The sequence below is a fragment of the Anomaloglossus baeobatrachus genome, chromosome 2 (genome assembly GCF_048569485.1).
Source record: "Anomaloglossus baeobatrachus isolate aAnoBae1 chromosome 2, aAnoBae1.hap1, whole genome shotgun sequence".
NCBI lineage: Eukaryota > Metazoa > Chordata > Amphibia > Anura > Aromobatidae > Anomaloglossus > Anomaloglossus baeobatrachus.
In genome coordinates this window covers 218,344,076-218,365,668 of record NC_134354.1, presented here as the reverse complement: position 1 = coordinate 218,365,668, position 21,593 = coordinate 218,344,076, and the positions used below count along the sequence as shown (strand labels likewise).

The window sequence follows — 21,593 nt, the reverse complement described above, 5'->3', positions numbered from 1 at the left end:
GTGTTGTCATTTCATGGTGAACAACAATTGCTTTTCTCTGTGGTGTGAATGTTCCCCTGTTGTGAGTTATTCTCTACCCTTTTCTTTATTCCCCTGTACACATAATATCTCTCCTTTGTTTTTGAATGTTGAGTGTACAAGGTTTTGTTCTCCCTTGTCCGTGTCTTTTCTGTGGGGTTTTGTTTCTGGGTCTTCAGCCTGCTCCCAGGAGCTTGTCAGATTTGCACAGTGAAAGTCTGAAGTGATCATAGTGCATCATCATCACTGAGGCTTTCCGTAGTCAGGTGACTTTGAGTCACCATGACAATGATCGGGCCATCGCGATTACATCGCTGGTGTTCCGATTAAAGGGGAGAGGGAGCACTATCCGTCTTCCAATACCCTATGTGTTGCAATCGATATTGATCATGAAATTTAGGGTGTTATACAACCGGGGACATTGTGGGGTCTGTGTCCGGCTGTGAGGGCTGAGACTTGGCTGTCAGGAAAGCCCTGTCCTCAGTAGCGATCACGGCGGGCACAGACCCTCTGCCCCCGCGATTGCAATGACATATCTATAAATCATTAGTTGGGAACTATTTCCATGACTTATAGGTAGGTCAATGTTCTTGAAGGGGTTAATTTGAATACCACTGGCAACAAAATTGAGTACACCCTTAAGTGAAAATGGCCAAATAGCCTTTATTCCTTCTTGATGTCATGTGACTCATTAGTGTTACAAGGTCTTAGGTGTGAATGGGGAGCAGGTGTGTTAAATTTGGTGTTATTGCTCACACACTCTCTCATACCAGTCACTGCAAGTGTGATGTCCTGGACCCCAGGGGTCACAGGTAACAACACCTACCACATTACACACATACCCCCATCCCTTGTGAGGAGATACCCGTCACCCGAAAGGGAGACCTGATGCCTCCCTCAGGACCAGTAGGGCACACCAGGTGGGCGGAGTCAGGCGGAAAGACAAGCCCACCGAGGAGACTACTGTCCTGAGGCAGGAAATACAAAGGGTCTAGTTGGGAGAACAGTTTGGAGAGTGACAGTAACAGGACGTGTAGAGGAGCAGAGCTTTCATGGACCCGGGTTGGAGCCTGGGAATCACCGTAACATCAGGCAGGCAGACGGTGGTGGCCACCTGCAGGAGTACCGGTACAGGAAACGGCAGAACCGTAGGGACCGGGCCAGGGTTGGAGCCCGCCGGCCCTAAACCAGGGAGTCAACCGTTTACCGGAGCACCAGAAACCGGGTACTCAGACCCCGTCCTAGCTGAGAAGCCACTGAGTTTAGGCAAATTAACTGATTGCAGTCTGGACCTCACGGGTTCATCCTCACCCAGAGTCCTGAAAGAAGGCAAAAGCCCACCGATACCGGGTGAGAGCCACCGCCAAGGGCCAAACATCCGACAGGCCAGCGCCTGCGGGCAACCGAGGGCTCCTCCGGCAGCTAAACGCCGGGCAGCGGGCTACCACTGTCCAGGCAGGGGAGCCAACAGTCAAACACGAGGTGCAAGGGAAAGGGGCTAGCATCAGCCTCACAAGGGACACAAGCAGCCGGCTGCGGGACCCGACCATACCCGAACTTTGGTTTACCAGTGACTCTGAGTGTGATTAATCGTGAGTACACCAGTGCCATCTGGGCACGACACTTCACCGCAGCACGGCACCCTGCACCCCGACCACATCACCGCCCGTCCCTCCGGGCCTCGGGACACACCGCCCCTACCCACGGAGGGGCTAACATCCAAGCTGCGCCTACAACACCGATCCCGGGAGCCCCCTTCACTCCAGCCACAGCGGTAGTGCATCCCGTCACCATGACCTGTGGGTGGCATCACGACCCGTCCGACAACAACGCGTCCCCCGGATGCGCACCTCGTCCCACACCACCACCCCACTGCCTCCCTTTAACAGAGCGATGTGGCCCCCGGTCCGAAGGCGCTCGTGCCACCGACAAACCCGAGCCCGGACCTCGAGCGGCTCGGCCCGAGCAGCGGAGCGGCTGAGCCCCTCTCAGGGTGGTACACAAGGTCATCATGGCATCTCATGGACAAGAATTCACTGATGAGCTGAAAAAAAAGAATGATGCTCTACATAAAGATGACGGAAGCTATAAGATGATTGCCAACACCCTGAGACTGAGCTGCAGCACGGTAACCAAGACCATACAGCAGTTTAACAAGCAAATTTCCACTCAGAACAGGCCTCGTCTTGGTTGACAAAAGAAGTTGAGTGCAAGTGCTCAGCATCATATCCAGATCTTGTCTTTTCAAAATAGATGTATGAGTGCTGCCAGCATTGCTATAGAGGTTAAAAGGGTGGGGGGTCAGCCTGTCAGTGCTCAGATGATACCGTACAATGCATCACATTGGTCTGTTTGGCTGTCATCATATAAGGAAGCCTTTTCTTAAGATTATACACAAGAAAGCCCGCAAACAGTTTTCTGAAGACAAGCTGACTAAGAACATGGATTACTGGAACCATGTCCTGTGGTCTGATGAGGCAAAGATAAGCTTATTTGGCTCAGATGGTGTCAAGCATGTGTGGCAGCAACCAGCTGAAAAGAACAAAGACAAGTGTGTCTTGCCTACCGTCAATCATGGTCATGGGAGTGTCATGGTTTGGGACTGCATGAGTGCTGCCGGCTGTGGGGAACTACAGTTCATTGAGGGAACAAAGAATGCCAACATATACTGTGACTTACTGAAGCAGCGCATGACCACTTCCTTTGTAAACTGGGCTGCAGGACAGTATTCCAACATGATAATGATCCTAAATACATATTCAAGACGACCACTACCTTGCTAAAGAAACTGAGGGTAAAGATGCTGGACTATCCAAGCATATCTCCAAACCCAATCTCTTTTTAGCATCAGTGGGGCCTCCTTAAACAGAAGGTGGAGGAGCGTAAGGTTTCTAACATCCAGTAGCTCCATGATTTTGTCTTAGAGGAGCGGAAGAGGATTCCAGTGGCTTCTGTGAACCTCTACTGAGCTCCATGCCCAAGAGAGTTAAGGCTTGAAAATAATGGTGGCCACACAAAATATTGATAGTTTCGTCACAATTTGGTCATTTTCACTTAGGGGTGTACTCACTTTTGTTACCAGCGGTTTAGACATTAATGGCTGTGTGTTGAATTAGTTAGATGAAGCACCAAATTTACACTGTTATGCAAGCTGTACACTGACTACTTTATATTGTATCCAAGTGTCATATCTTCAGTGTTATCCCTTGAAAAGATATAATAAAATAGTTACAAAAATGTGAGGGGTGATATAATTTTGTGATATACTGTATAACGTTATAAAATTGAATTCTTAATAGTTGATATTACATCTGATTGTTTTCATATTTTCTTCATATTTTCTTTATATATTCCCTTCTCCATAGGAGTGATTGTTCTTGACAAAATTTTATTATGTGTTAGATTTAATACAGTAATTACAATGGGTCTAAAACTGCGCCTCTGAGGAAGATGATGTACAATGTAGGTCCCATGGAGAACTTCACATTGATTTAATATTTCCAGAAGATTTCTAACACTAAGAAAATACACAGCAAAATTCTTTGATGGACGCTTTCAAACCACAACAATCAACATACTGCTTATGACCTTCTCTGTGGCCTGACGTTTTCCACTTTGCCAAAGTATGATTGTCTTCACCCACAAGGATATTCTTAGAAAGTCTAATCTTTAGCAAGCAAGCAAAGCAAATACATTATGATTCCTGAACATATATTTTTATATTACTTCCATCATTGCAAAAGAAAGAGAATTTATTAAAAAAAGTTAAGAAATTTCCAAAATATACTATTTATGCAATATAAATACAGTATATATATATATATATATATATATATATATATATATATATATATATGGTAAGTAGGATTTTCCCTTGCCTTATAACTTATGGTCCTAGAGTAGAGACTTAAAAATCAAAAATTTATTCTTACCTCCGAATCCGGTGTGCCTCCGCGATACTGGCTTCTGTGTTGCCTTGGTCTCTTGCCATAAGCAATGCCATGTCTTGGCTGCGGTAAATCAGCAGCCACTGATGGGTTGTAGCCTCCACATTAGGTCACACCAGAGTTTTCTTCTAATTTCCCAGCCAAGAGTCTTTTGCAGACCTCCATGCTTGTCATTAAGGTCCCTTGAAGCCCAGCCTGTGGATGGGTTTAAAATGAGACTGTGATTTTTACTGTAAAACAAGTGATTAGACAACTGTAGTTCAAGTCCCCTAAGGGACTAATATATACTGTGAAAAGTAAGAAAAAAACATTTTAAAATATATGAAAAAATCCCATAAAACTTCAATTCACAAACCTCCTTTCCCCTCATTAAAAATAAAGCTAATAAAAAATACAGATATGTGTAAGAAAATGTGTCAGAAAAGTCCAATCTATAGAAATATTTTAAAAAAATTAACCTCGATTTGTAAACACCAGGAAAAAACAAAAACAACAAAAAATGCCCAATTATTTTTTTGGTCGCTGCATCACCACCAAAAATGTTTTAACAAGCGATCGATATGTTAAATCTTTTCCAAAATGTTATCAATAAAAATGTTGTCTCGTCCCGCAACAAATAAGCCCTCACACGGCTCCTTTGACCAAAAACATTACGGTTCTGATTTCTTATTTCACCAATAGAATAATTAAAAAACTGTACCTATTTGGACTCATGATAATCATACTGATGAGAAGAATCATATTGCTAGGTCAGTTTTATTGCATAATGTATGCCATAAAAACTATTCCCAAAAACCAATGTCAGAATTGCGTTTTTTTCACAATTTCACCAAACTTGGATTTTTTTCACATTTTCCAGTACACTATGTGGTAAAATGAATGATGTAATTCAAAAGTATAATTCGTCCCGCAAAAAAAATAAGTTCTCATATGTCTTTGTGAACAGTAAAATAAAAAAGTTATAGCTTTTGGCAGAAAAGGAGGAAAAAACAAAAACGCAAAAACAGAAATTGGCTGCATCGGGAGTGGGTTAAGAAAGCCATCTAAGCTCTCTATGAACTTTAGTGAATCAGCTATCCCAACATCATGCGGCAGGAGTTCTATAATCCCACTGCTTTTACAGTAAAGAATCACCTTCTGTAATGAAGAATAAACCTTCTTTCCTCTAGACGTAATGGATCCCCCTTGTCATCGTTGCAAGCATAGGTATAAAAAGATCATTAGCAAGATCTCTGTACTGTGCCTTCATATAAATGTGCATTGAATGAAATCGGCCTTAACTGAATAATTCCATGATCTACAAGTCATATTAAAAATGCAATAATACAAAATAAAAATGTGTGAAAATCAAAATATGTCAAAGTAGCCTAAGAGCAGCAAATGTTATGCAATAACCACAACTCACCTGCTAAGTTCTCTACTGTAGATCATTAATGTGACCACTGCTGCTAATCACAGGTCTCAGCGGTCATGCTAAGTCTAGAGGGTCACAGCAGTGTTTATATAAATTTTGTACATGGCATATGGAGGATTTAAAGGGTATTTCTTGTTTTTAGACATCTTTATTGAAATCCCAGACAACCTTATTAACCCCTATCATTGTACAGAACATTGGTACTAAATGGTGATATGTGCTCCGGGGGGGGCACATACAATGCGTGTTGTGTACTCGCAGTGTCATGCTGTCTTTGGAATGTGCCGCACAGTATGTGATCGTAGCCTTGGGGTTACTTTGAGGTACTGAGCACTTATATGTGTGCCCCATGGGGGCACGTCGTATCTCTATGATGTATTCACACTGTCATACTTTATCCTTTATGTGCGGTACAGTGTACACTATTGTCTTGAGGGTACTTTGAGGTAGAGAGGGCTTATGAACAATTAGAAACACTGGTATGATTTTACACTGGACTATGTCTTCTATGTGTAAACTTATTTTGGATTAGAGATGAGCATAGTATATAAATGTTTAAGACCATAGAGCTTTACTAGAATCTTTCATACAGAACATAACAATATAATGGCAAAAATTAGCTTTACGTTTCATTTCTTACTTAAAAGATATATATTTTTTTATTCATACGAGTTCTTATTTTCCCTTAGAATGATGCGAAATTGATTAAGTTGCCCTTTAATGCCAGACATAGTATAGAAGCATAGCTTGATTCTAGAGCATAGCAATCTAATAAAATATATAGCAGCACAGGCGTATTTCATGCATCTGTAGCTCAGCGAAAGATTAAAGGATTTGCTGCATGAAACTTCAAAGAATATGGAGAATATGATATATTAGGTCTAAAATATGAATGTTCTTGGAGAGTTGGTGAGTCTTGCTGAAACCCAATAGTGCATGATCATTGCAGACTGCTAATAAAATGAAGTATTAAAAAGAACCTGTGATATCCAGTATGATTGACTATGAGATAGTTTTTTTTTTTAACAACACCACATGTAAAAGTTGCACTTTTTATTGCATTGATACAATTTGGTAAGGTGAAAGGGGGAATAGATAAACCGGTGTAATGATCGTGGTTCCAGGGGGTGCAACCATGATCGGGCCCATTTGGGAAGAGAGTCTGCCGACACAAGCGCCTATTTAACCTAGATGTGCGTTCTCACATGTACATTTAGGTTAAATGTATTGCGGCTCGGTGACCTGCCAGCTCCCTGAACTGCAATACACGTCGAACAATCAAATGATGGCAGCAGATGTCGGCGTGCTAATCACAGGCGGCACGTAGCAGTGACATTATGCGTTGCACACCAAAATCAGTTGCTGGCTACTGCCTGGCTATAGAGGGGATGCTACACCTCGTGGGAGTAGGGGAAAGATGTGTAGAATCGGTTATTTATTTTTTTTTTTAAATGAGCTGGACAAGAGTTAAAAACATTATTACTGGAAAGGGCTCAGGATGAGGGACATTATACCAGGGTGGGGGGCATTATGCCAGGAAGGGACCCAAGAAGGGGCTTTTATAGGAAAGGGCTTCGGATGGGGAGCAATATACCAGCATTATAGCATTATATCAGGATGGTAGACATCATACCAGGAATGAGCACAGAATAGAGTTGCATTATACCAGGAAAGGACCCATTGTCATAGGAAGGGGCCCAGGATGAGGGTCATTACTATGGGAAGGGGTCCAGGATGAGCAAGATTGTTGCATGATGAAGGACATTATACCAAGAAAGGGCCCAGAATGGGGGACATTATTAATGAAAAATGTGCAGGCTGGAGGACATTATTTAAGTAAGAAGTCCAGGATGCAAGTATATAAAAAATACCTGGAAAAAGTCCACAATGAGGGACATTATTACAGGGAGGATTCAGGATGGAAAAAAATATTACATGGTAGGCGAATATGAATGTCTTTATAGGGTGTAGAACACTTCAATGCAGTTGATTTTATGAGCAAAACAGTAACAATGCAAGAATCTACATAACTAATTATATACTAAATAGTTACAAGTCAAATGTATGTATGTGGCAACCAAGAGGATTGTCTATAACATGAAGGTAGTGTCACACTCAAAGTTATAGTGGATGGTGAGACAGAGCCTGAAAGTCAAAATATCAAAACATTACCATAAGGCTTGTCACTGTATAAATGTTCCGCTACAATTTATGGGCTGGACACTGATCTCTCTGAGAAACTGTCTCCAGAGCCTATTCTAAATAAATTAAAGGAGGCATTATCAGTGTGAGGTATGTAGATCATCAGAGCAGTCATTACATGTCCCACACTACAAGTAAAATATATCTTTGTACCGTGTTAGCCAGTAGAGATAAAAATAATTGTTTAAAAGAACAGAGAGTCCTCAGTGGTTGATACCTTTTAATGGCTAACTGAAAAGATGGTAATAATAGCAAGCTTTCCATACTACTCAGGTCTCTTCATCAGGCATGGTATAACACAAAATCTGAAGAGTCACATATTTATACACAACAGGACTTAGAATAGTGCAGTAAAAAAATAAAAAAAAAACCAAGTTATATGAAACAGAACTATCACTATGGCAGGGGGGCAAACTGTTGTGACCATAAATTTTGCTGCAGTTCAGTGTGAACGTTTTATTGTCCTCTGATAAGGGTCTGGCCAGGGCTGTGACACGCTCGGATGGTCAGAGGAGCACATCTTTTAACTGATGTAAAAAGACATGAATCCATGAGACACATTCATTCCTTCTCTGAATGTGTCAAATGTCATCATAAGTTTGTACTCCCATAGTCTCCTGTCTCTCTGGGACTTGAAGTTTCCTTTCAATACCAGCAATTTCATGTCCATGATGCTGTGGTCTGAGTTACAAAAATGTTTGGCCACAGGTAGATCCATCCTTTTTTCTCTAATTGTGTGGCGGTGAGAATTCATCCTTGTCCTGAGCTGTTGTCCGGTCTCCCCTACATATAGACCCCCAGTTGGACATTTGGTACATATAATTAAGTGCACCACATTGGTTGTAATGCAGCTGAAGGTACCTGGGATCTTGTAGTCCTGATGTGATCTGGGAATCTTTATCTTGTCCGTTGTCAATATTATTGGACAGGTCTTACATTTTTTCTGGTTGCAGGGAAATGTTCCTGTTGGTGTTAGAGAGGACAGGGAGCTTCTGACAATGATGCTTCTTAGATTTGGGGGCTGTCTAAAACACAGAAGTGGGGGGTCTGGAAAAATAGATTTTAACCGGGCATCTTTTTGCAGTAATGGTTGTAGTTTCCGTGCAGCTCCTCTAAACACCTCCAGATGTGGATTGTAGGTGACTACAAGAGGGACCCGGTTGTTTTCTTCTTTAGTTTTATAATGTAGAAGATGGTTTCTTGATATTCTGGTGGCTCTTATAATCTGGTTTTCAATTGTTCTTGGGTGGTAGCCTTGATTCAGAAAGGTTTTTCTGAGGCTCTCAAGGTGATTGTCTCTATCTGTACTGTTTGAACATATCCGATTGTACCTGATAGCCTGGCTGTATTCAATAGAGTTTTTTATGTGTTTTGGATGAAAACTGTCCCATTTCAGGTATGTTGGATGGTCAATTGGCTTCTTGTACAGGGATGTCTGTATTTCATTGTTCCGTAGTTTAATGATGGTGTCCAAGAAGTTGATTTCCGTGCAGGAGTAGTGGAGTGTTAGGTTGATGGTGGGATGAAACTGATTAAATTGTTCATGGAAGGTCTTCAGCTGCTGCTCAGACTCTGTCCAGATAATTAAAATATCATCAATGTAATGGTAGTAGGCCAGAGGCCTGATAGGACAAGAGGATAAAAAGTCACTCTCAAGATTGGCCATGAAAAGATTTGCATATTGTGGTGCCATTTTGCTTCCCATTGCAGTCCCAGTCTCCTGTAGATATATGTCATTGTCAAATGCAAAGTAATTATGGGTGAGGATGAATTTTGTAAGCTTCACCACAGAATTGGCATCAGTTCCTGTATTTTCCAGGAAAATTTTGCAACCATTTAATCCATCCTGGTGTGGAATATTCGAGTACAAGGATTCCACATCCATGGTAGCAAGGATGGTTCCCTCTGGAAGAGGACCTATTGATGATAGTTTTTTCAATAGGTCAGTAGTGTCCTGGATGTAGCTGGTTGTATCCCTTACCAAGGGTTTAAGGATACCCTCTACCCATCCAGAGACTTGTTCAGTGAGGGTGCCCACACATGAAATGATGGGTCTTCCTGGGTTTCCAGATTTGTGAATTTTGGGAAACATGTAGAATGTGCTTATTCTTGGACTCACCGGTATCAGTTCATCAGTTCTTATGGATATGTCAGGCAGACAAGAGGCCAACTTGTTAAGTTCCTTGTAATAGTCCTGTGTAGGGTCAGACTCCAATTTCTGATAGTAGCGTGTGTCCATCAGTTGTCTGTGTGCTTCCTTCTGTTCTTTTAAACAAATTTTTTAATGTCTCACACTAGTAATGCCCCTTTTCATTTAAAATAAGCTCTAGAAGTAGATTATTAGGGAGCTCAGTGTATGGCCCATACAGGGCCGTATTTGGGGTTTTTGCTGCCCTAGGCACTGTCAGTGGTGGCGCCCCCTTCTGATCAGTCAGATTACGGTTATATGCACACAGCTTTTTTTTTTTTTTTCCAGACAGATCCGCCCTATAACCCGCCCAAAAAACCCAAACTCTAAATATTAAAGAAATGAACTCATACACTGCAATGTAAAACGACTTGCTGTCCATATGTTCAGTCTTTGGAGTTTTTTTAAGCGCGTCAGTTTTCCTCAGACATGAAGCGGCTGACAGTGACCGGTCCTTTATATGGCGCCTGCTGCTTGGATGCCGCTTACTAGTTGTGACCGGTCCATTATATGGCGCCTGCTGCTTGGATGCCGCTTACTAGTTGTGACCGGCCATTATATGGCGCCTGCTGCTTGGATGCTGGTTACTAGTTGTGACCGGCCATTATATGGCGCCTGCTGCTTGGATGCTGGTTACTAGTTGTGACCGGCCATTATATGGCGCCTGCTGCTTGGATGCCGGTTACTAGTTGTGACCGGCCATTATATGGCGCCTGCTGCTTGGATGCCGCTTACTAGTTGTGACCGGCCATTATATGGCGCCTGCTGCTTGGATGCCGCTTACTAGTTGTGACCGGCCATTATATGGCGCCTGCTGCTTGGATGCCGCTTACTAGTTGTGACCGGTCCATTATATGGCGCCTGCTGCTTGGATGCCGCTTACTAGTTGTGACCGGCCATTATATGGCGCCTGCTGCTTGGATGCTGGTTACTAGTTGTGACCGGCCATTATATGGCGCCTGCTGCTTGGATGCCGCTTACTAGTTGTGACCGGCCATTATATGGCGCCTACTGCTTGGATGCCGCTTACTAGTTGTGACCGGCCATTATATGGCGCCTGCTGCTTGGATGCTGGTTACTAGTTGTGACCGGCCATTATATGGCGCCTGCTGCTTGGATGCCGCTTACTAGTTGTGACCGGCCATTATATGGCGCCTGCTGCTTGGATGCCTCTTACTAGTTGTGACCGGCCATTATATGGCGCCTGCTGCTTGGATGCCGCTTACTAGTTGTGACCGGCCATTATATAGCGGCTTCTGCTTGGATGCCGCTTACTAGTTGTGACCGGTCCATTATACAGCGGCTTCTGCTTGGATGCCGCTTACTAGTTGTGACCGGTCCATTATATAGCGGCTTCTGCTTGGATGCCGCTTACTAGTTGTGACCGGCCATTATATGGCGCCTGCTGCTTGGATGCTGGTTACTAGTTGTGACCGGCCATTATATGGCGCCTGCTGCTTGGATGCCGCTTACTAGTTGTGACCGGTCCATTATATGGCGCCTGCTGCTTGGATGCCGCTTACTAGTTGTGACCGGCCATTATATGGCGCCTGCTGCTTGGATGCCGCTTACTACTTCATTTAAAAAAATAAGTAAAATCCAGTAGCTAAAAGATGTTGGAAAAAACAACCAAGAAGCCACAGCAAAAAAAATAAATATTTGCTTCAGGATAAAATGATGACTGTCCTGAAGTGTTTTCTGTCTGAATAATTCCGGGGGTTCACAGACCACTGCAAGACGTGTGCACATTCCCTGATAGAGCCCAGAGCCTTCAGATAGTAGTTAAGACCTCCATACACATTAACCTAAAGTTGTCTAAACCCGCCAATATCGACAGGTTCTGCTGATAGCCCAATGTGAACAGGGGCTCTCAATTCTGATTGTCAGGGGAATAAGGATCCAGCATGTCCAATTACGGAGTGTAGATCCTATTATCCTCTAAATGATAAGCTGCTGTCGGAGATGTCCAGCAGCGGCTCTAATAAAGAACACAGAAACACTTGGCAGAATGAGTGCTCCTGTATATTGGAGAGCCGAGCAAGATAGCTGCCGGCCTAAAAATCAGACTATAGTGTATGGGGGCTTTAGTCTATTACTTATTCGGCTGACAGACATGCAGATAGCTGTATTTTTAGTCCAGCACGCTGACCCTATGTTTTAGGATCAAGACTGATAAGGTAAAGATTACAACAGCCACATGACTATCACCAGAACCACCATCAGTACAGTAATACATAACTAAAACCACACTACATACTATAATACGTAACCAAAACCACAGTTAGTACAGTAATACATCAACAGAACTACTGTCAATACAGTAATATCACCAAAACCACCCTAAACACAATAACATCACCAAACACACCCTGAAGACAATACATCGCCAAAACCACCATCAGTACATGAATACAATGCCAACTTCACACAGCAATCAAGTGCAGTGTCAGGTTAGACCCATATACATCTATGTATTGCATTAACGTACAACTCTCAGTATGTCCTTAACAATGGTAAGGAGATGCTGGTAGTTGTTACCAGACATCATTAGACTGTGGACCATATAAGAACCACAATACTGATTAGTCCCAGGCAGTAGACTTAACTTTTGGACGAGATCTTATAGGTTTAGGTCCATTAATTCTGAGGAGATTAGTAGGGCAGAGGTGGGCTCAGTAGGGAGAAGGGGCATCATGGGGTGGGACTTTAGACCCCAACCAATTGCTCAAAAGACCTTTTAAGTGCACAGCTCAGGAGACAGGACTATGAAATTTTACTCCCGGAATCCATTCTGTCTGCATGTTCTGGTTCTGGGAAACACTCGGGGCCACGGTAGTCGGACCCCCAGCGCTTGGAAAGTTATTCCCCATCCCAAGGATAGGGGGTAAGATCCCAATGTGAGAAATCCCCTTTAAAAGCAGCATTCACACTGCAGCCAAAGATGGGAAACTGATTTATCTAAACAGTGTCCATCACCCGATGCACGAGCAAAAAAACTTTCATTCGTCAGGTGAGATGATTTTTAAGCTGACTTAAAGGGAACCTGTCACCCCAAAATGACACCTAGACTGCGGAAATATTTATATGGGGGACATGATCTGTGGAGAAATAAACTCACCCATATAGTTCAGCTTAAAAGGAACTGGTCACGACCTTTAATATTAAACTGCTCCATTGTCTTGTTAGTCAGAAAATGTGCATCACTTACATTGCGTCACTAACAAGAGGGGGGGCAGTTTAGAATTGAAAAAGGGTGTAACAGGTTCCCTTTAATGTTCACTGAAAAAGCCACATTTATTTGATATGAAAATGAGGACATTTCTGCGCGGCCTAAGCCTGGTGCACCGATACCACCGAATATAGGAAAATACTAGCCAGGCCTGTGTCTTGATTAATAGTGATCCATTGGTGAGAGTGAGCACCGTAACACCAGATCTCCTGTCTGCACCGCACCCAACACTGCGGCACACTCCAAGCGTCAGTGCGGGTGTGCACACAACACAGGAGGAGCACAGCGGCACACGCCAAGCGTCAGTGCATGTGTGCACACAACACAGGAGGAGCACAGCGGCACACTCCAAGCGTCAGTGCATGTGTGCATCCAACACAGGAGGAGCACAGTGAGGAGGGGGACACGGCGCTGTGATGTGCTGTCTGCTCACTTCAACAACCTTCCTCATTGAATCAGCAGTCAAATACAGGCAGCAACCAGGTGTCAGAACGTACCTGCATCACATTGCATGCACACCCACGCGGACACTGCAGTCACATTGCAGGCGCACCCACGCAGACACTGCAGTCACATTGCAGGCGCACCCACGCAGACACTGCAGTCACATTGCAGGCGCACCCACGCGGACACTGCAGTCACATTGCAAACGCACCCACGCAGACACTGCAGTCACATTGCAGGCGCACCCACGCAGACACTGCAGTCACATTGCAGGCGCACCCACGCAGACACTGCAGTCACATTGCAGGCGCACCCACGCAGACACTGCAGTCACATTGCAGGCGCACCCACGCAGACACTGCAGTCACATTGCAGGCGCACCCACGCGGACACTGCAGTCACATTGCAAACGCACCCACGCAGACACTGCAGTCACATTGCAGGCGCACCCACGCAGACACTGCAGTCACATTGCAGGCGCACCCACGCAGACACTGCAGTCACATTGCAGGCGCACCCACGCAGACACTGCAGTCACATTGCAGGCGCACCCACGCAGACACTGCAGTCACATTGCAGGCGCACCCACGCAGACACTGCAGTCACATTGCATGCACACCCACGCAGACACTGCAGTCACATTGCAGGCGCACCCACGCAGACACTGCAGTCACATTGCATGCACACCCACGCAGACACTGCAGTCACATTGCAGGCGCACCCACGCGGACACTGCAGTCCCATTGCAGGCGCACCCACGCGGACACTGCAGTCACATTGCAGGCACACCCACGCGGACACTGCAGTCACATTGCAGGCGCACCCACGCGGACACTGCAGTCACATTGCAGGCGCACCCACGCGGACACTGCAGTCACATTGCAGGCGCACCCACGCGGACACTGCAGTCACATTGCAGGCGCACCCACGCGGACACTGCAGTCACATTGCAGGCGCACCCACGCGGACACTGCAGTCACATTGCAGGCGCACCCACGCGGACACTGCAGTCACATTGCAGGCGCACCCACGCGGACACTGCAGTCACATTGCAGGCGCACCCACGCGGACACTGCAGTCACATTGCAGGCGCACCCACGCGGACACTGCAGTCACATTGCAGGCGCACCCACGCGGACACTGCAGTCACATTGCAGGCGCACCCACGCGGACACTGCAGTCACATTGCAGGCGCACCCACGCGGACACTGCAGTCACATTGCAGGCGCACCCACGCAGACACTGCAGTCACATTGCAGGCGCACCCACGCAGACACTGCAGTCACATTGCAGGCGCACCCACGCGGACACTGCAGTCACATTGCAAACGCACCCACGCAGACACTGCAGTCACATTGCAGGCGCACCCACGCAGACACTGCAGTCACATTGCAGGCGCACCCACGCAGACACTGCAGTCACATTGCAGGCGCACCCACGCAGACACTGCAGTCACATTGCAGGCGCACCCACGCAGACACTGCAGTCACATTGCATGCACACCCACGCAGACACTGCAGTCACATTGCAGGCGCACCCACGCAGACACTGCAGTCACATTGCATGCACACCCACGCAGACACTGCAGTCACATTGCAGGCGCACCCACGCGGACACTGCAGTCCCATTGCAGGCGCACCCACGCGGACACTGCAGTCACATTGCAGGCACACCCACGCGGACACTGCAGTCACATTGCAGGCGCACCCACGCGGACACTGCAGTCACATTGCAGGCGCACCCACGCGGACACTGCAGTCACATTGCAGGCGCACCCACGCGGACACTGCAGTCACATTGCAGGCGCACCCACGCGGACACTGCAGTCACATTGCAGGCGCACCCACGCGGACACTGCAGTCACATTGCAGGCGCACCCACGCGGACACTGCAGTCACATTGCGTGCGCACACACACTGACACTTGGAGTGCTACTCTGCTCCTCCAGTGTCAGGACACGTGCAGAAATGCTAAGTGATTTTAGACAGCACTGACTCACCTAAGGGCGAGGGACTGTCTTTAATATGCAAATAGGACGGTGCACATCTGCACCAAGACATCGGCCGCACCAGGGGGGACAGAACAGTTTGCATATATATAATATTAAGGTAAAACTGTATATGCCAGAGCGACGTCCCCTGTATAAATGTGTCTGCAGATTAATTGCCATTTTGGGAGTAAAAGTAAAATGTCATCGCTCTTAGCAACACTTTGTCCAGCGTCTCCCAAGACTCCCCTCTTGTCTGGTCTGCTGCAGCAAACACTGCAATGGTGCCCGTATAGGGAATCTGTCACCAGGTTTTGCTCCCCCATCTGAGAGCAGCATAATGTAGAGACAGAGCCCCTGATTCCAGCGATGTGTCACTTACTGAGCTGTTTGCTGTCGTTTTCTCTGCTGCAGATCTCGCAGTTATACAGAGCTCATGAATATGCTGGACTACCTGCAGCACACCAAGTGGTCCTGTAATGATAACTACTGCTGATTAAACAGTGATTTTATCAAAACTACACTAAGCAGCCCAGTAAGTGACATCGCTGGAATCAGGATCTCTGCCCCTACATTATGCTGCTCTCAAATTAGGTGGCAAAAACCTGGTGACAGACTCATAATTCTCACTAAAGAGTAACCACCCGAAGTAAGCCCAAGGCTGTGCCCAAGAATGAATAACTGCCCATCACTGAGCTCACAGCACAAAGAATGACACCACACCGTGTCACTTACAGTATACAGCCTCCACATTCTCTCCTATAACATTTCCACTACACTGCCCCCTCAAATGAAAACCCCACTGTCCTCACCACTGAATTATACCCTCCAGACCTTCCTCACTTATGAACTATGACCTTCACTGTCCCCACCTCTCCATGCAGCCCCCACTTCACTGTCCCCCTCATGATGTCCCCACTCTATAATAAACCTTATGCTTCGCATTATGTATACCCAGCCCTTCCAGGCTCCTAACTGAGCGCTCCCCATGCTGCCCCTTCTCCATATCAAGCCCCCTCCATACCAAGCCCACCCTGGTTCCCCTTCCATACAGAGTACCCCCCATGCTTTCCCATTCTCCATACCATGCCTCCCCCCGTGCTACCCCATTCTCCATACCATGCCCCCCCCCCATGCTACCCCATTCTCCATACCATGCCCCCCCCATGCTACCCCATTCTCCATACCATGCCTCCCCCCGTGCTACCCCATTCTCCATACCATGCCTCTCATTCTCCATACCATGCCCCCCCCCATGCTACCCCATTCTCCATACCATGCCCCCCCCCATGCTACCCCATTCTCCATACCATGCCTCTCATTCTCCATACTGTAACTCCCATTTGCTATACTGTCCACCACCCTCCCTCATTTTCCCATTCTGCTCCATCCCCCATGCTGCACCCCCACATCATGCTCCATCCCCATGTTGCGCCCCCACATCCTCCATGTTGCGCCCCCACATCATGCTTCATCCCCCCCATCCTCCATGTTGCGCCCCCACATCATGCTTCATCCCCCCCATCCTCCATGCTGCGCCCCCACATCATGCTTCATCGCCCCCATCCTCCATGCTGCGCCCCCACATCATGCTTCATCCCCCCCATCGTCCATGCTGCGCCCCCACATCATGCTTCATCCCCCCCATCCTCCATGTTGCGCCCCACATCATGCTTCATCCTCCATGTTGCGCCCCCACATCATGCTTCATCCCCCCCATCCTCCATGTTGCGCCCCCACATCCTCCATGTTGCGCCCCCACATCATGCGGCATCCCCCCCATCCTCCACGCTGCGCCCCCACATCATGTTCCATCCCCCATGTTGCGCCCCCATATCATGCGGCATCCCCCCCAGCCTCCATGTTGCACCCCCACATCATGCGGCATCCCCCCCATCCTCCATGTTGCGCCCCCACATCATGCGGCATCCCCCCCATCCTCCATGTTGCACCCCCACATCATGCTGCATCCCCCCCATCCTCCATGTTGCGCCCCCACATCATGCTGCATCCCCCCCATCCTCCATGTTGCGCCCCCACATCATGCTGCATCCCCCCCATCCTCCATGTTGCGCCCCCACATCATGCTGCATCCCCCCCATCCTCCATGTTGCGCCCCCACATCATGCTGCATCCCCCCCCATCCTCCATGTTGCACCCCCATATCATGCTGCATCCCCCCCCATCCTCCATGTTGCGCCCCCATATCATGTTCCATCCCCCCATCCTCCATGTTGCGCCCCCATATCATGTTCCATCCCCCCATCCTCCATGTTGCGCCCCCATATCATGTTCCATCCCCCCATCCTCCATGTTGCGCCCCCATATCATGTTCCATCCCCCCATCCTCCATGTTGCGCCCCCATATCATGTTCCATCCCCCCATCCTCCATGTTGCGCCCCCATATCATGTTCCATCCCCCCATCCTCCATGTTGCGCCCCCATATCATGTTCCATCCCCCCATCCTTCATGTTGCGCCCCCATATCATGTTCCATCCCCCCATCCTCCATGTTGCGCCCCCATATCATGTTCCATCCCCCCATCCTCCATGTTGCTCCCCCATATCATGTTCCATCCCCCCATCCTTCATGTTGCGCCCCCATATCATGTTCCATCCCCCCATCCTTCATGTTGCGCCCCCATATCATGTTCCATCCCCCATCCTCCATGTTGCGCCCCCATATCATGTTCCATCCCCCCCATCCTCCATGTTGCGCCCCCATATCATGTTCCATCCCCCCCCAGCCTCCATGTTGCACCCCCACATCATGTTCCATCCCCCCCATCCTCCATGTTGCGCCCCCATATCATGTTCCATCCCCCCATCCTCCATGTTGCGCCCCCATATCATGTTCCATCCCCCCATCCTCCATGTTGCGCCCCCATATCATGTTCCATCCCCCCATCCTCCATGTTGCGCCCCCATATCATGTTCCATCCCCCCCATCCTCCATGTTGCGCCCCCATATCATGTTCCATCCCCCCCATCCTCCATGTTGCGCCCCCATATCATGTTCCATCCCCCCATCCTCCATGTTGCGCCCCCATATCATGTTCCATCCCCCCCATCCTCCATGTTGCGCCCCCATATCATGTTCCATCCCCCCCATCCTCCATGTTGCGCCCCCATATCATGTTCCATCCCCCCATCCTCCATGTTGCGCCCCCATATCATGTTCCATCCCCCCCATCCTCCATGTTGCGCCCCCATATCATGTTCCATCCCCCCATCCTCCATGTTGCGCCCCCATATCATGTTCCATCCCCCCCATCCTCCATGTTGCGCCCCCATATCATGTTCCATCCCCCCATCCTCCATGTTGCGCCCCCATATCATGTTCCATCCCCCCCATCCTCCATGTTGCGCCCCCATATCATGTTCCATCCCCCCATCCTCCATGTTGCGCCCCCATATCATGTTCCATCCCCCCCATCCTCCATGTTGCGCCCCCATATGTTCCATCCCCCCATCCTCCATGTTGCGCCCCCATATGTTCCATCCCCCCCATCCTCCATGTTGCGCCCCCATATCATGTTCCATCCCCCCATCCTCCATGTTGCGCCCCCATATCATGTTCCATCCCCCCCATCCTCCATGTTGCGCCCCCATATCATGTTCCATCCCCCCATCCTCCATGTTGCGCCCCCCCCCGGGTTGCTTGTTCGGCGCTGTCTTCGGCTGTAAAGCGCTTACCTGCTCCAGGCTGCATCTCCCGTTCTCCACGGTGGCGGTGGCGGCGGCGGCGGCGGCGGCATCTGACATCTTGCTCGGCGGCTCCATCTCCGGCGGCGGCTCCATCTCCGGCGGCGGCTCCATCTCCGGCGGCGGCGGCTCCCGTCCTCCTCTGCGCGGCCTCACGCTCCTGTGACCTCTGCACAGTGAGCGCACGGCAGCACGTCGGGGCGGGGAGCTGATTACAGCTCCTCTGACCCCGGAAGTAAGTGCCGGCACGCTCACAGTGTCATTTATAGTCGCGTGTTATAGACGCGACTATAAATGACTGTGCGCTCCCTCCCTCCTCCAAAAAGGCCCCGGATTTAATAAAGAGTTTGGAAGAGGGAGGGAGGAAGATTTAAAAAAAAAAATTTTTTTTTTTTTAAATTTTGGTTTGGGCGCCGCCCCCCTGGAAGGCGCCGCCCTAGGCACGTGCCCTCAAGTGCCTAATGGCAAATACGGCCCTGGGCCCATAGATCTTAACAGCTCAATTGCATATTAAGAAAAATGTGATTTTCTCTGTAATAAGGCATCAGATTACAGATACAGTATCTAGGTATCATCATCATTATATTATTCAACTTTCTATACTGAACAAAAATATAAAAGCAACACTTTTATTTTTGCTCCAGGTTTCATGAGCTGAACACAAAGATCTTTCAACTTTTTCTATTTATACAAAAGGCCTTTTTCTCTCAAATATTGTTCACAAATTTGTTGGAATCTATGTTAGTGAGTGAGTTCCTTTGCCGAAACAATCCAACCACCTCACAGGTGTGGCATATCAAGATGCTGATTAGACAGCATGATTATTGCACTGGTGTGCCTTAGAGTACAGTCACACTTTAGCGACGCTCCAGCGATCCCTCCAGTGATCTGACCTGGTCAGGATCGCTGGTGCGTCGCTACATGGTCGCTGGTAAGCTGTCAATCAGGCAGATCTCACCAGCGACCAGTGACCAGCCCCCAGCCAGCAGCGACGCGTGGAAGTGATGCTGTGCTTGGTAACTAAGATAAATATCGGGTAACCAAGCAAAGCACTTTGCTTGGTTACCCGATATTTACCTTGGTTACCAGCGTACACTGCTTAGCGCTGGCTCCCTGCACTCCTAACCAGAGTACACATCGGGTTAATAAGCAAACCGCTTTGCTTATTTACCCGATGTGTACTCTGGCTACGTGTGCAGGGAGCAGGGAGCTGGCACTAGCAGCCTGAGAGCAGCGGACGCTAGTAACCAAGCTAAATATCAGGTAACCAAGCAAAGGGCTTCGCTTGGTTACCCGATATTTACCTTGGTTACAGCTTACCGCAGGCTGTCAGAAGCTGGCTCCCTGCACATTCAGATCGTTGTGCTTCACAGCAGGAGAGCAACGTCCAAAAAATGAACCAGCACTGTGTGTAACGAGCAGCGATTTCACTGCAGGGGCCAGATCGCTGCTCAGTGTCACACACAGCGAGATCGCTAATGAGGTCACTGGTGTGTCACAAAAACCGTGACTCAGCAGCGATCTCGCTAGCGATCTCGCTATGTGAGAAGTACCCCTTAGGCTTGTCGCAATAAAAGGCAATAATGACTCCTAGGGGCAGAGTCATTCCACCTAATGTCAGTGGACCATCTACGAAATTCAGTGCAAAATGCCCCTGCTTTCCAGTCTCCCTGCTAGAGCTTGCATAGCTGAAACTCAGCAAAGAAGACCCAGTCAGGGTCATCATAAAAAAAATTGGCCAGTTATAATATCACACAGTGACTACCGGGTTTTCGACAGGAATAAAGGAACTCTGTTATGATCTGGTCACCGTGGATCATCACAAAAATCCCATCAACAGAAAAAACATGAGTAGTTGGAACTTGAGCTAACCGCAATCCGCTATCTGTTAGACCACCCTAGAAGTAGTTGTGGAATGTTCCTAAACACACCTAGACGCCATGTCACAGCCGTCTGAAACTTACTACACCTCACAGATAAAAATGAGAAAACCTATCTGCCTCAGAATAGTCCCAAAAGGAATAGCAAGCCCCCAACATATAAAGCCAACTGTGATGTAAGAAAACACAATACATAGATAGGAAAATATAGATTAGTAAAGGCGAGGCTCGACTTCCTAGATAGAACAGGACAGGACAGATAACTGATTATGGTCAGTGCAAAACCCTGCATAAATATACCAGTCTCCTGATAAGAAAAATACTGAGACCACATGGATTCTTCCCCAGTATATCAGGTACTCTTGTAAATAATGTGAGAAACAAAATGCCAAAAAAACACAAGAAATACAAAAGTGCAAATAATCAAATAGAACAAGGAGAATCTCCCTTTTCTTGCAGTGGAACCTGCAAAGGGGGAACCCCCATGTTCATCAAAACAGAAAATTCCTCTACTGCAAGAAAATAGACTTTAAGCAAAACAAAAAAAAACCCAAACACAGAGACAGAGTAACAACGTC

The 21,593-nt window shown here is 47.6% G+C and overlaps 1 long non-coding RNA gene across 1 annotated transcript in view; it reads left to right on the top strand.

The window, feature by feature from the left end:
• Positions 1-21,593, top strand: part of LOC142289711 (uncharacterized) — a 127,364-nt gene that overhangs the window by 47,593 nt on the left and 58,178 nt on the right. The gene's annotated exons all lie outside the window — the stretch shown is intronic.